We start from the raw sequence: 11,580 nt of genomic DNA, 5'->3' as shown, positions 1-11,580 counted from the left end.
CCTCTGGAAGAGCAGACAATGTTCTTAACTTCTGAGCCATCTCTCCAGCCCCTCTTTTCTCTCTCTTTTTTTTTCTTCAAAGAATTAACTGTTTCATTCTGTGTATTGTTCTTTTTTTTTTTTTTTTTTTTTGTTTTTTGTTTTTTGTTTTTTCGAGACAGGGTTTCTCTGTGTAGCTTTGTGCCTTTCCTGGAGCTCACTTGGTAGCCCAGGCTGGCCTCGAACTCACAGAGATCCGCCTGGCTCTGCCTCCCGAGTGCTGGGATTAAAGGCGTGCGCCACCACGCCCGGCTCTGTGTATTGTTCTTTTAGTCTCTGTTTCATTTATTTCTGTCTTGATCTTTATTAGTTTTTATTGTCTACTGTTTTGGGGTTTGTATTAGTCTTCTTTCCCTAATATCTTGAGATGCCAGGAATACACAAGGTTGAGCCCACCTTGGTCTGCTGGCAGTGGGCCAGAGGGTGCCTGGACTGGTCTTCTCTAGTGACCAGCCTAGCAAATAACCTTGCTGTCATTATAGAGCCTTTGTCCAGTGACTGATGGAGGCAGATGCAGAGATCCACAGCCAGGTACCAGGCTGAACTCCGGGAATCCAATTGATGAAAGAGAGGAGGGATACTGCAGGCGAGGGACATCGAGATCATGATGGGAGGATGTGCAGAGATGACCAGCCACACTAGTGGAAGCCCATGAACTGTGGACTGGTGGCTGTGGAGTCCCCAAGGGACTGGACTAGGCACTCTGGATATGGAAGAAGGTTGTTTGACTTGAACTGTTTGGGGGGCACCCAGGCAGGGGTTTCGGAATCTGTCCCTGGTCTATGGGCAGGCTTCTATGTAGCTTTGGTGCCTTTCCTGGATCTCCCTCTGTAGACCAGGCTGGCCTTAAACTCACAGAGATTCGCCTGCCTCTGCCTCCCAAGTGCTGGCATTAAAGACATGTGCCACCACCGCCTGGTTGACCATGTCAACTTTTGTAAAGGAAAACATTTAATTGGGGCTGGCTTACAGGTTCAGAGGTTTAGTCCATTATGGTTTTGGTGGAAAGCTACTAAGTCTCAAATTTAGGACAAATGGCTAACTGAGGTGCCTAGTTAATATATAAATGGGACACTGGCTACCTGTTACAGGGACATCCTGTAATAAAGAAAAATGAAAGAAAAAATAAAAAAAAATGCAAAACAAAAATAAAAACAAAAAGATCTCGAGATGCATCATTAAGTTATTTATTTGAGATATTTCTAGTTTTTAAAAATTAATTAAATTTGTTCTTTAACAATTTCACACATGTATGCAATGCATTGTAATTACAAACTTTCCTCTTAGGATTCCCTTAGCTGCAACCCTAAAGGTTCTGTAAGCTTTCATTTTTATTTAACTCTAGAAATTATTTAAATTTTCTCTCTGGCTTCTTTAATAACCCTTTGCTCATTTAAGACTGCATTGTTCAGTCTTTATGTATATGCATATGTATATTATACATATATGTATATATATGGATGTGTATGTGTATATGTATATTTATATGTAGTGTTCTGGGCCAGGCAATGGTGGCATTAGCCTTTAATACCTGCACTTGGGAGGCAGAGGTAGGCAGATCTCTCTGAGTTCCAAGACAGCCAGGGCTACACACATAGAAACCCTGTCTTGAAAAACCAAAAAAGAAAAAAGAAAAAAGCATGTTAAATCTCTTTTATTGATGGTGTAGTTGAACTCTGAGGCTTCTCTGCTAATTTTTCATTTGGATGATCTATCTAGAAATGAAAGTATGGTGGTATGGAAGTTACCCACTATTACTCTATCAAGACCTATCTGACCCTTTATGTCCATTAGTGGTTATTTTGCTTTGTTTCGTTTTTTTTTTTTTTTTTTTTTTTTTTTTTTGTGAATTTACATGTCTCAGCATTAGGTGCATATATTTACAATTGTTACATATTCTTGATGAATTGTTCCCATTATTATTATGTAATAACCTTCCATTCTACTTGATATATAGTCTTTCATATTCGACTCTCAGTCAGTGGGTGTTTGTACCAGTGAGAAGAGATTCCTGGAAACACCAGGTAGTTGGATTTAATTTTGTAATCCAGTCAAGCTGTCAAAGACTCTTTGTGAGTTGAGGCCATTTTTACCTATAATGTTATTAAAGAGGGATAATTATTGTAGTTTGTGTGTGTGTGTGTGTGTGTGTGTGTGTGTGTGTGTGTGTGTGTGTGTGTGTGTGTGTTATTGTTCTTTTTCCCTCCCTGACAATTTTAAGGGTTTGCTTGTTTACTGTGTAGGCATGATGGATTCCTTCCAAGGTCTCCTTTGTTCATCTGTTACTTTCATGGAAGTTATTCTTGCCTGCGCTCTCATGATTGAAACCAATTGATTGTCCTCCTCTGTGGCTAGTATTCCTTTAAGGATCTTCTATAGTGCTGAAGTTGGGATCATGAACTGCCTGAGTCTGTCTTAAAATGTCCTTATTCTCATTAATTGTAGATGATAGCTCTGCGGGGTATGGCCACCTTGGTCGGCAGTTATTTACTTTAAGGCTTGAAACACATAATTTCACAGCTCTCAGGCTCTCAGGGTTGGTGATAAAGAACTAATGTTATGCCCAATGTATTTACTTTAAGGGTTGGAATTTTTTTTTCTTAAAGCTTTCAGTATTGTTTTTTTTTTCTTTGTATTTTTGACATCTTGAGTATAACGTGTCATGGAGGGTTTCTTCTACTATCATGTCTATTTAGAGTTCTAAATGCCTCTGGTATTTGGCTAACAGCTCTCCTGGACAGATTCCAAGAGAAGAGTGTTTGACAGGCCGTAATATGTCCCCAGGCCCTTTGCCACTGACATCTCCTGCATACTTAATTACTCTACTCAAAAACCACAGACAGTTGTGGGTAGGCATGGAGGGGATAGATGGTGAGACCCTAGGTGAGGATCTGGTGATGCCCCCTTCTCAAGGAGGGTTAACAACTCCATTGCTCTTAGAGTTAGCTGGTACTATGTTGTTTTGTTTATTCCGTTACCATGGCTACAAGGCCAAGGTCCACACTTAGGTCACCACAGCAGTTTTGGCTCCATTGTGGCGGTGGCAGGAGGTCATCTCAGGCCCGGAGGAAATGACCTTCTACAACATTTCCCCTCAAACACCTGACTGCTTAGAGACTTTTCCTGGCCTCCTCTAGTCTCTCCTAACATCCTCACTGTGACCTCAGATGGCTCACCACCATAAAAATACAAACAAGGGAACTGGAGAGATAGATCAGTGATTAAGAAAGCTAGCTTGTTGCTCTTGGAGAAGACTAGATTCAGTTCCCAGCATCTATGATGGGTAAGTCATACAGTCTGTAACTCTAGTTCTAAAGGATATGATGCCTGAATGGAAAAAAGAACTAAAAAAGGAAGGACATGACTGCTCCTAGGCAAGGTGGAAGAGAAAGTTTATTGTAGATAACATAGGAGAGCATAGCAAGAGGTAGTTCATCTGGGAGAGTCCAGAGTGGACATGACCCTGAGCCACGCCACGTGAGGAGATGGGGAGGAGAGCCAGGAGAGTGAAGGGTAGACAAAAAGGGCAGGGTAACGAAAATGGTTGGATTATATAGGGAAAGGCAGCTGGGGAAAGGACAGCCTGCCCCCTGGCTGCAGAAGTTTAGGGTATATTAGCCATACCTTATAACAGGTAGAGACCGAGAGATGCTGGGAGAACCTGGTGGCCAGGTCCAATTTGATTAAATAGGCACCTCAGTTAGCCATTTGTCCTGGGTTTGAGACTAGCAATACCCTTTTCTGGCCTATACAGGAATCTATATGCATGTTCACATAAATACACACAGGAAAATAAAAATAAAATAAATCTTTAAAATAATACAAACAAGGGAAAAAACTAAAAAACATAAATATTATAAAATTTAACGTCTTCTTGTTTATTACCTACCATCTCCAAGTTGGTCCCCTAAATTTCACCTCTCCTCTCTTCCATGACCACCTGTGCTGGAATTAGGAACTGTTTCTAGAAAACCCTATTTTCTAGTAGATGAACCCCAACAGACCCTGGGCTTTGAAGCAGGATCTCAACACAAAGCTCAGGCTAGCTTCAAACTCAGGACCTTTGCAGGACTGCCTTGCAGGTCTTCAAATTTGAGAGATGCACATTGTGAAAATCTAACCTCAAAAAAAGTAGATCAAATGTGAATTAACTTACTTTTCTTAATAATTCTTGGATATATAAGAGATAACATGGTGGTGTTCAATTATTCATATCCCCTAATGATTTTTAAGGAGATTGAACATTGAGAAATTACATTTAGTATATGATTTCTCCCAAGACCAAGTATGACAGAAAGCTTTATCGGCCAGTAATTTATTATTACCTTAGATATTTGCAGTTAGATTGTATTAAATTCCTAGATGATCATTCAGTTTCTGCCCATCTAGTTTATTTGTTTTGTTTCTGTTTTTCAAGACAGGGTTTCTCTATGTAATAGCCCTAACTGTCCTGGAACTTGTTTTGTAGATCAGGTTGACTTTGAACTCACAGAGATCTGCCTACCTCTGCCTCCTGGCTGTCTAGTTTAAAGTCTTAGCTCAAAGAAGCATTTTCCACCAACTAGCAGCTGCCTTTGTGAGTGGCGTGCAACTCACAGAAACCTTTCCAAGTCATTGACTGCTCTGGTAGTGTTAGTCTGTCCTGCCAGTCAATGTCTGAAATTTGGCCAGTTTGAAATTTTCTTTACATTATTGTTAAACCTGTACTCAGTCCATCCCTGGACTTATTTAGAGACAGTTGAAATAAATAGTTGTAAACTAGTGGATCATAAAAAGCTAAAGTCTTATTACTTGGGAGGCCAAGGCAGGTGGACCTTTGTAGTTTGAGGCCAGCCTGGTCTACAGAGTGAGTTCCAGGACAGCCAGAGCTACACAAAGAAATCCTGTCTTGAAAAAAAAAAAGTAAAGTCTTTAGGTCTTGTGTGTGTGTGTGTGTGTGTGTGTGTGTGTGTGTGTGTGTGTGTGCATGTGTGCGCGTGCATGTGAATATGAGGCACAGATGTTGCCAACTCTTTAGCTAAGAACAGAAGCAGACAGGGACCATTCGGGCTGGTAAGCAGAGAAACTGCACCCAAACTGCAGGTCTGTCTTGGATATTGAAGTCGGAGCTGACATGAAGTGTTTATTAAGCTGTACCTAAAATTATACCATCATTTTCAGTGACTTTGAAATTTGGCTGTTAGTCAGAAAAATTCATAAGTGAAAATGAGTTGACTAGAGTGTGAAGAAATGATTTCCACAACTTGCAACTTAAAGAAACATATATATATGTCTCTGCTACCTTAATTGATCCAAATAGAGATTCTCAGGCAATTTCGCCATACACTCTGCTGTAAACAATCAGATGGAAACACTTTAACATCATGGTCTTTTCTCTGACTGATGTTAATAGCTCCTTGTTTATATGACTGGATGTGATGTGGCATTGACTACAAAGACTTATCTTGAATTCTAGCTTTAGATGTAGATGTTTACAGTAATGTAGCAAGGGTTAAGAGATACTCCATGTACTTTCTTGATTTATTGAGTAGTAAAACCAGGAACAAAGAAATGAGAGAAATCAAAAATTTGATGACAGTATAGGGGCTTTGATTGAAACCAGCTCAGGAAGATAGTCAAATGCTGGAAAAAGTATTTATAAGAAGTCCTGGGCATAAGCTGTGTATTTGAGTCACATTTGACTAGATATTGATAATAGTTTGATGTACAACACATGTTCACAGCAGCTCAGTTCCTGACAGCCGAAAGGTAGACGCAGCCCAGATGTTCAGGAGAACAATGAAAAAGGAGCTGAAGTTGATACATTCAATGGAATATTATTTGATCATAAAAATAATAAAATACAGACACACACTGCAATGTGGAGAAACCTCAAAAACATATGCTCAGTACGTGGTGGTTTGAATAGGAATGGTCCCCATAAACTCATAGGCTTGACCCATAGGGAGTGGCACTGTCAGGAGGTGTGGCCTGGTTGAAGTAGGTATGACCTTCCTTGTTGGAGGAAGTGTGTCACTGTGGAGACGGACTTTGAGGTCTCATACATGCTCAAACTACACCCAGTGTGGCACACTTCTGCTCAGCTCCTTCTCCAGCACCATGTCTGCCTGCACGCTGCCATGCTTCTCATCACGATGATAATGGACTAAACCTCTGAACTGTAAGCCAGGCCCAGTTAAATATTTTCCTTTATAAGAATTGCCGTGGTCTGGGGGTTGGGGCTTTAGTTCAGTGGTAGAACACTTGCCTAGCAAGCACAAGGCCCTGGGTTCAATTCTCAGTTCTGGAAAAAAAAAAAAATTGCCGTGGTCATCTTGTCTGTTCACGGCCATGGAAACCCTAACTCAGAGACGGTGAAAGACAACAAGGAAGAGTGCATTTCTGAAATATCCGGAATGTGTAAGTCCAGATTCTGAAGGCACGCTGACACTTAAGAGAGGCAAGGGGAGTAGAGAAAAGAATTGATGATGATGAAATTCCCTAGAGACCAGAAGGAGGTGGTGGTTGTGTATGTACTGAGTATACTGAATTGTTCACTTTGTCGGCTTGTTTGTTTTTCAGTTGGAAACTTACTCTATAGCTCAGGCTAGACTAGAACTCACTATGTGGTGCAGGCCAGCCTCACACCTGTAATTCTCCTGCCTTAGCCTTCCAAGTGCTATGACTATAAGCACGTGCAAAATGTCTGTCTAAATTAATTTTCTTTAAAATGGACAGTTTTGGGGTCAGTTAGGCCTCCATGGGTAAAGATGTTTGTCACCACAAGCCTGACAACCTGAGTTTGATTGACAGGACACACATGGTGGAAAGAAAGAACTGATTCCCCGAAGTTGTCCTCCGACCTCTACATATATGTACTGTTTCATACACCCCCTATGCAAATAAAAATTTTTAAAATAATTTATTTATTTTTATTTTATGTGTATTGGTGTTTTGCCTGCAAGTATGTCTGTGTGAGGGTGTTAGATCTTGGAGTTACAGACAGTTGTGAGCTGCCATGTGGGTGCTGGAATTGAACCCAGGTCCTCTGGAAGAGCAGTCAGTGTAAGTGTCACAGCTTGGAAGGAAAGGTATCCTGGCAGTCGGGAGCCAAAGACTACCACAAACTCACACTGCACAACAAACCTCACACAAGAGATTTATTGGGAGGGAAAACCAGGAGGGTGGCTGCCTCTGCTGGGCAAGAAACAGCAGAGAACTGAACAGAAGACAGGGTTTATATGGCTTTCTTGTGGGGTGGGGTGGGGTGGGGTGGGGTGGGGTGGGGTGGGGCAGAGCTTTCCAGGGTGGGGATTGGTGGGATTTCAAGTTCAGAGCTTGATTTTTTGCTCTGTAGGACAGGAAGGGGCAGGGTCCAGCAGTTAGGGTAGTTAGTGTTCTCTGGGTGGAACCTGGCAGTTGGAGGTCCTCAGGGGGGAGGCCTGGCCACTCCTGTGCCTGGAGGGGCTTACAGTCAGTGCTCCTAACCCTGGGCCATCTCTCTAGCCCCAACAAATATATTTCTTAAATGTAATAAAAATTTAAACATTTTTTTTAAATGGACATTTTTTTTAATCATGTGTACTTCCCCTCAACTAAAATAACAGCTTGAGAATGAACAGAAGTGAAGGTAGTTAATTGACACTGGAGGCCTAGTTAGCATCTGCCCGGAAGGCAGAAGACTTTCGGCAAACACTCTTTGGGCCATGATGCATGGGACTCTAGTTTCTCTGCTGAGTCTTTTCAGAAAGGTGTCTTCCAGGTATTCGGACCCCTCCCCCATGGTCACTTTTGCCATCAACTTGACTAGATTTAGAATCAATGTAGAAATACACTCCTGGTTGTGCCTATCAATGAGGGGTTGTTCCTAGAAATGTTGAATGGAGATGGGAAGAAACTCACTGGGTGCGCACAGCACCATTCTGGTGAATGCAACCTTGGACTGAATGAAATAATGAAGAGAGCTGACCTAAGCATTTTCTCTCTGTTTTTCCGACTGAAGGAGCAAGGCCATCAGCCACCTCCTGCTCTTGCTGCTCTGTAATAATGGATTGGACCCTCCAACAGCGAGCTGAAGTAAAACCCATCTCAGTGGATTTGTTAGGGAATTCGTCAAAGCAGTAAGAAATCCCTTCCTAGAAACAGTGCAACCAGAAAACAGCATTGAAACCAGATTTTTAAAAATTATTACGTATCTTTCTTTATGGGGGGTAGGCGTGGCCTGCAGAGGTCAGAGGACAGACAGCTCCCCCATGCAGCTGGCTCTCTCCCTCCATCATGTGGGGCCCCGGGGCTGGAACTCAGGTTTGTATGGCAAGCACCTTTACCTGCTGAGCCATCTCAGGGGAAGGGACACTAGATGACAGATAGTCTAATCTCCGTATTTTACGGCTCCGAAAGCTCAGGATCACAGATGAGCCCAACTTCCGTTAAATAGCAATGCCCATTCCTGTCAGCCGAAGACTAAGCTTGCCTCCAGCACTCTTTCTGCGGCCCGTCGCTGCTTCAGCCTTGACCCCAGCCCCTGGAAGGGTGAGACTGCAGAAGAAAGAGTTGGCCAGACAACAGCTGTACTTGTGTGGACCGGGTCTCGGGGCCGTGTTTGGGTGTGGACGAAATACAGCTGCCCTGAGAGAACACAAGCGAAGTGGGTGGTAACTAACTTATTAAAAGCCCGAAACACAAGTATCCCAGTGCTGCATGCAGTTCCTCTTCCAGGAGGCAATAGCTCCAGTTACAGCCCCCTTTCATGAGGGAGCTTATTTAGCCTGAAAGGAGAAAGCCAACGAAAATAAGGACATGCGCCCCTCGTATACATTTCCCCAAAGTATTTGAAATTTGATAGAGTTTTAGAATCAAGATTGATGTCAGGGAAAACTGGCCAACATTAACGTTTGCCCTTGCAATTTGTTTGGATAGATGAGTTAGTTTTTGATTCTCTACAAAGAATTCCAATTAAAAAATATTTCATTGTGAGGAGATTTTTCCTATAACATGGGGCCAGTGGCAAGAGATTGGAGTTACCATTAAAAGGAATAGGAAAGGTGCCACACCAACTCCAGTGTCGTCCGTGTGACATGAACAATTATGTCAATAATAGCGGACTGGAGATATGTGTCCCACGAGACTAAGCTCCCTGGAGGTCCCTGGCAGAGTGCTCGTGTTATGCCATCTTCTTGAAGGAGACGTGCTTCACAGATCATGAGCTCTCTGGGCTATGGGTTCTGTATAACTGCTTTTCTGATAATGTTCTAATTAATCTATAAAACATAGCCAAAATTAATGAATGCTTGGGTTGTAAACTATGAAGGAAAGGGGAAGCTGGACATGGACCTTATTTAGATATAGCAGAATGAGCTATTCCTTAAAGACCTCAAGCTGCTAGATAATAGAAAGTATAATAGTTCAGGCACTTCTAGGGAATGAACACTCACCCACTAGGAATCCTTTAGGAATCCCAACTAAAGCGATTTATGGCAGAAAACATTATCTCATAGGAGACAGATGGTGGGCCCCTCTGTTGAGGAAGTTCAGCATGGAAAACTTAAGGACTACAACAGAATCCCTTCCCCTTACAGGCATAAAAAGTACAAGAGTCCATATTCCAACAGGTAAAAAGGTTTTATACTAAAACAGATATGTGATAAAAGAACTGAAGAAAGACTTAGAGAGGGTCTGCAACATCCAAATTGGCTAAGTGGGTCATGAGAACCAGAAAAGTAGAAGTGCATAATAAACTAGAGAGCGGCTGAGATAAAGATGAAGGACACAGCCGGAACCACAAAGAAGCCTTCATAAGTCTAGGGACCATACTAAGTTTAAAAAACACAGACTGCTCTTTGGGTCATAAAGTTCTTGTGAGTGAAGGGATATGTCTAGTGCCGATTAGTAACTGTGTGCTTGATGTTTTTTAAAGATGATGTTATTGAATTATTGCCAAGCTCTTGTTGCTCCTTGTATGACTTGATAGTTTTCTTTTCGGTATATAAACTACTGATTTGCAAAAGTAAAATTGCAGCAGATTCAAACCACTTCTGAGTGTCTTGTCTGTCTGTCATTCGCCAAATCCTTGCCTTCCTGACTACCCAAGCCCTGGTTCTCCTATGGTCCTGGTACCCCCAATGGGCCAGTCTGTGGCAAAAAGGTCTTCATGTCTTTTGTTTTTTTTTAAGTGCAGTAAAGGGAAATGGAGCTTTTAAAGTGTGTGTGTGTGTGTGTGTGTGTGTGTGTGTGTGTGTCTTAGTTATGGTTTCTATTGCTGTGAAGAGACAACTTTTTTGGGGGGGAGGGTTCAAGACAGGGTTTCTCTGTGTAGCTTTGGTGCCTGTTCTGGATCTCGCTCTGTAGACCAGGCTGGCCTGGAACTCTCAGAGATCCTCCTGCCTCTGCCTCCCAAGTGCTGGGATTAAAGGCATGTGCCACCACTGCCTGGTTGACCATGTTAACTTTTGTAAAGGAAAACATTTAATTGGGGCTGGCTTATAGGTTCAGAGGTTTAGTCCATTATGGTTTTGGTGGGAAGCTGCTAAGTCTCAAATTTAGGACAAATGGCTAACTGAGGTGCCTAGTTAACATATAAATGGGACATTGGCTACCTGTTACAGAGACATCCTGGATGACATGTCCCACCTGTTATGAATTATGCACGGGGACCCCCAAGGATATCCCACGCATGCATACAGGGAAACATGCTAGGCAGGTGGGGGTGGGGCTGGGCTGATGCATGCCATACAGGCATGGCGGAGGCAGCAGCAACCAGTAATTCACAACCTAGATGCTGCATCCACATGGAGAGTTTATTATAATAGAGAGAGGGAGAGGGAGAGAGAGAGAGAGAGAGAGAGAGAGAGAGAGAGAGAGAGAGAGAGAGAGAGAGAACACCTCATGCCTCATGGGAGGAAAAATCAGAAGAGAGAGAGAGGAAGGGGAAGAGTTTTTTCTTAGAATGAGGCACCAAAGGGTGGGATTTCTAGGGGCTGGTCAGAACATTAACACCACCCCCAGGATAGGAATTCTAGCCACATCCCCATGATCCTGCATGTCCTGGCAAGACACTTAGTCATTTCTGGGCCCTGCGTCCTATGTAATCCTTGCACAGCATGATCATGTAATCTATGCGCATGTGTGGAGTAGCCACGTGGGCCCATGTGCGCATGAGCAGGATAGTCCATAAAAGGCGGGTTCCATGTATCCTCCCCCTTCTCTACACATCTTTTCAGCAGGCCTGATCACACACTCTGTCCCGTCCCTCCCTCCTCCTAATAAAACTCTTATAGTGGGTTCTGTTGTGCCTCGTGACTTTTCCTCACAGGGTAAGAGCACCGCATAAAACCAACACCCCATCCTGAATTCTCCAGCCCAGGGATTGGACTGAGTCTCTTTCCCCAGCTTCTCTTCCCAGCCATTTCGGCTATGCCAGTCTCTTGGTCTCTTGCCCTCTTGGCTGCTGCTCTTGGTCTCCTGGCTTACTCTTGGCCTCTTGGCTCCTTGTTCTCTCTTCCTCACTCACTCTTCCCACCTCTGTCTCTGTCTCTGTCTCTGTCTCTGTCTCTGTCTCTCTCT

General features: G+C 43.0%; 1 long non-coding RNA gene across 1 annotated transcript; it reads left to right on the top strand.

The window, feature by feature from the left end:
• Window positions 1-3,043: 3,043 nt before the first annotated feature.
• Window positions 3,044-8,205, top strand: LOC121829039 (uncharacterized). The gene is made up of 2 exons (XR_006071813.2): window positions 3,044-3,322; window positions 8,021-8,205. It is a non-coding gene; the product is annotated as an uncharacterized LOC121829039 (long non-coding RNA).
• Window positions 8,206-11,580: the final 3,375 nt, after the last annotated feature.

The sequence above is a fragment of the Peromyscus maniculatus genome, chromosome 4 (assembly GCF_049852395.1).
Source record: "Peromyscus maniculatus bairdii isolate BWxNUB_F1_BW_parent chromosome 4, HU_Pman_BW_mat_3.1, whole genome shotgun sequence".
NCBI classification, from domain to species: Eukaryota; Metazoa; Chordata; class Mammalia; order Rodentia; family Cricetidae; genus Peromyscus; species Peromyscus maniculatus.
The sequence above is the reverse complement of the archived record's forward strand: the minus strand, read 5'-3'. Positions and strand labels throughout refer to the sequence as shown.